Below are 3,926 nucleotides of genomic sequence, written 5' to 3' on the forward strand. Positions count from 1 at the left end.
TGGAGGCTAAGAAAAGGGGACAGTGCCTTTTCCTCTGACATACTCCTGCTCCATCACTCCACGTCCTGGGATTGTCCACATCCCCCACTGCCTACCCTGGGAGGTACCAGAGACGGGCCTGGCAGAATTCTGCGACCAGAGACAACTCGGTCTCCCCAAATGGCAGCAAAGGGGAAATCGCCAGAGAGAAAGGGTTGGCATCACAGAGCCCAGGACACTGACCTCTGCCAGTTCTGCCCGGCCTCCCGGGGATGGAGCCACGAAAGCCCAGCAAATGGGAGGGGCAGAGACCCAGGCGTCCTGGACCGCCCCGCCCAGTCTCCCCCATCCATCCGCCCCCCCCCCCCAGCCCCAGGGCACCGAGGAGGGAGCCGGGCAGGGGCAGGCGGCAGGGGAGGGAGGAGCGAGGGCGGGAGGGGGAGGAGGGAGCCGGGCAGGGAGGGAGGTGGGGGGGTAGGGAGGGAGAAAAAGAAAGAAAATATTTTCCGTGTCCCCGCCTGCGGAGTCAGTGTGCGGTTTGGGAGAAAATGTGTCGGATATTTTGGGGCGGTCACGTGGGCGGGCGGGCTCCGAGAGGCCCCGGGATTGTCCCAGCCTAGAGCCGTGCCCCCCTGAAGCCCCCCACTACCGCGAGTCCCTAACACCTCGGCGCTCCATCCCCGAGACCGCCTGACGCCGGGACCTCGGGGCTCCGCGGCCTTCCTTCCCCCGCCCTCCCCTCCAGGTGAGTCAGGCGGGGAAGCCGGCTCGCCCGCCAGCCCTCTGGCTGTGGACGCAGGGGTCCTCCGCTGAAGTGAGCCGGGGGCAGGGACGTCGGGAGCCTCAGGGGTCCTCTTTTTCCGGGGGTGGCCAGGCTGTTAGCCGGGCTTGCGAGGGGGCTTTCTGCCCCAACTTGGAGTTAGTCGTGACCTGGGAAGGAAAAGGGAAGATTTTAGACAGACTGAGGATGAGCCGGGTTATCTGCCCCTGATTTTTGGTGAGTACTAAGGGAGACCATTTGGGAAAGTCTTGGGCAAACGAACCTATACTGTACTCGGAATGTCAGAAAAGACCGGATTCCCTCTGGTGAGAAAGGGTGGCATTCTTCCACCCCCCCTGGGGGGAGGTTACTGAAGGGTGGATCCGATGGTCCCGTGGAATGGCACGTCTCTGCAGAGGTACCATGAAAGGGTCTCGCAAGTGGTCCTGGCTTTCTGGGTCAGGGTTCCCTCTGACCTATCCCCAGCTACGCAAGTAAGCCAATGAAGGGGTGGGGGTGGTTCTTTTGAGTATTCTATAGGGGAAGCCCCAGTGGAACAAAGGGAGAGTTAGAACCCTGGGACAGGTCCAGGAGTCCCTGTCCTGCAGTGCCATTGACAGAGCTTCTCTTGTTTCCACCAGGTCCTCTCACCTCAACCTGGCCCAGTATGTAGAAGGGAATCTCTGCAGAGGCCACAGGGTAAGAATATGCTTAGTTGGTGGTCATGGGGAGGGGGCAGCAGGGATGGCTGAGGAGGGGACTCCAGGACGAAATGCTCAGATAACACCGTCTTGTAGGGCTCCAACCTTGGGCAGTTGGAACCCTGCTCTTTAAAGGGCTTTTGCCCCTATGGTCATTCTTCCAACACTGAGTTGAGGTTGAGGACCACAGCCATTGTCAGGAAGAAGAAGACTTGTAGGGGGTTAAGAGGAGTGTATGTCTGGGGTGCCTGAAGCTTGGGTATCCCAAACACACACACACACACACACACACACACACACACACACACACACACACGCACACACACCAGAGAGGCTTAGAACTGGTAGGCAGCACAAGACACGCCCCCTGCAACCCCGGCACACCCCCACCTCTGGCTCAGAAAGCCACCTAACTGGCACCTCCAGTTCCCCCCTCTGCCCCACCCTGCCCGTGCCCTCTGATGCCCACACACATTCCACTGGCATTGCCTGCCTGCCTCCTGGGTACTGCCCCTCCCTGGGGCCAGTGTGTTAGAGGGAGGGCACCTGAGGGTGAGAGGTGGGAATCAGGGGTCTAGACTCCACCAACAACGGTAGGGAGCCAGTGAAGCCAGGACCACTGCTGCCTCCTGGAGTGCGGGCTGGAGGTGCGCAGGCTAGAGCGGAGGATGCCTGGGTTCTCCACCCATTCTGGAGATGGGGTCATGGAAAAAGGTGGTCGTGTTTATACAGAGGGGAGGGGGGCAGCGGGTGGAGAGCAGCTGACAAGAGCAGCTTTGTTCCAGGCTCTGGAGCGGGCATGGCAGCGGGGAGACGCCCCCTTCCATCCGGCAGCCCCTTCATCTGTGCCCTCCCCTCAACTCCACCTCATCTCTAAGAGAAGCAGCTTTGTAAGAGCCCTTTCCCCAAGTCAGTTGCCCGCCTTCTAGGCCACACCATCGGAGGTGGCATCCTGGGAAGGGGAAGGAAGTGTTCCTTGTCTTCTGCAGGTCCCTGAAGAACCCAGGCAGTTAAGACCCTCATTCAGCACTTCCTCTCACTCTGCATTATCTTCAGTTTCTTGCTGTCTTTTTCTACCTGGGACTGAAGCACATCCCCCCCCCCCTTCCCAGAGAGACCTTTGCTGCCTTCCTTCCTCTGCACCTCCAAGTCTCCCCTCCCAGGCAGTAAGGAGGAAAGCCAGGGCAAGGGAGAGTTGGCTTGCCCTTTGCTTAACTCACAATATCCTTGTGAGGACCTGGGGCCTGAGCATCCCTCCCTGGTACCTCCTGTTGAAGCCCTGCCTACCCTAGAAGTTTGTTTCTCATCTGTAGGTGAGATGCCAAGACCAAGATGGCTGGAGTAGAGAACCTGTTCCTAGTCTATGCAGAATCGGGGTGGGGGGGAATTGGGTTCGGGGTGCTCTACTAGTTCATCACTCTTGGAACCGGAGGGGTTAATTCACCTGGAATGTAGCCCAGCCTGTTGAGCTATGGCCCAGGGGCCTTAGGGGCCCTGGACCCCTGGCTCCACCAGGGTTTAACTTGGGTTGAGGACCTCATGGACTAGGGGAGGAAAAGGAAAAGGAAGGGTCCTAGAGGTATTTTAGAACTCTGAGGGACTCTGGAGTGAAGAGGGTGAGAGGCCTGTGGGTGGTACCTAGTGAGATCAGGGGCTCCTTCACACATGAGAAGGGTGACGGTGTTGGGGTTTGAGTTCTTGTAGCTATGATGGTTTATTCCTAGGAGTTTGGAGGTTGAGAAAGATGAGAGAAAGAGAGGAGGGAAAAGCAGAGATACAAAGAAACAGAAATGCTGATCCTAGAAACAAGTACTAATGAAAAGAGATGTAGAAATGCCTGCAGCCTCCCTGTGGGATGCCCATGCTGTGGTCCTCTGCCCTCATCTCATCAGTTCTGGTTACTGGCACTATTCTCCCAGCCCTTGAACTTACACGGTAGATGGCCCTTGAGATCCTGAAGAGCCCCTTTCCCTTAGCTACAGAGTGATGGTGGGAACCTCAGGCCTTCTCTAGGGTCTCCCCTTCTTCTCTTGGGCTTCTTCTCTCCTGGGCTCAGGTTAAAAATTTCAGGGGTGGGGAGAAGCTACATTTGAGGGAGGAGAGTTTTTGAGGGGACAAAGAAAGCTAGGAGGATAAGGAGCAGCACACGAACTGAGAACAAGGACGGGCTTTCTGGTATGGTGGTTATCTCTTAGTGGAGTTCCACAGCACTCCCGGTTTGAAGAAGAGAATGGTAAGAGGTATAGGGCCTGTAGGCTGACTGGGGTGATTGGTGAGGAGAAAGAGTTGGGAGGGAAACAGGAATTGAGGAAGATGGAGGAAGGAAACGATAATTAAAAGGGGCATGCATGCCGGGCGGTGGTGGCACACGCCTTTAATCCCAGCACTCGGGAGGCAGAGTCAGGCAGATCTCTGTGAGTTCGAGACCAGCCTGGTCTACAAGAGCTAGTTCCAGGACAGGCTCCAAAACCACAGAGAAACCCTGT

General features: G+C 57.3%; 1 protein-coding gene across 2 annotated transcripts in view; it reads left to right on the forward strand.

Moving 5' to 3' along the window:
• Positions 1-510: 510 nt before the first annotated feature.
• The window catches only part of Rarg (retinoic acid receptor gamma), a 22,619-nt gene continuing 19,203 nt past the window's right edge, over positions 511-3,926 (forward strand). Inside the window, exons 1-2 of one of the 2 annotated variants that reach the window (XM_026782633.1) lie at positions 511-724; positions 1,381-1,438. The gene's annotated coding sequence lies outside the window, so the exon portion shown is untranslated. Of the gene's footprint in view, positions 725-907; positions 977-1,380; positions 1,439-3,926 lie in introns of those variants that run through there. The other variant, XM_026782634.1, reaches the window with a different exon arrangement.

This window comes from Microtus ochrogaster, chromosome 15 (assembly GCF_000317375.1).
Source record: "Microtus ochrogaster isolate Prairie Vole_2 chromosome 15, MicOch1.0, whole genome shotgun sequence".
Classification (NCBI taxonomy): domain Eukaryota; kingdom Metazoa; phylum Chordata; class Mammalia; order Rodentia; family Cricetidae; genus Microtus; species Microtus ochrogaster.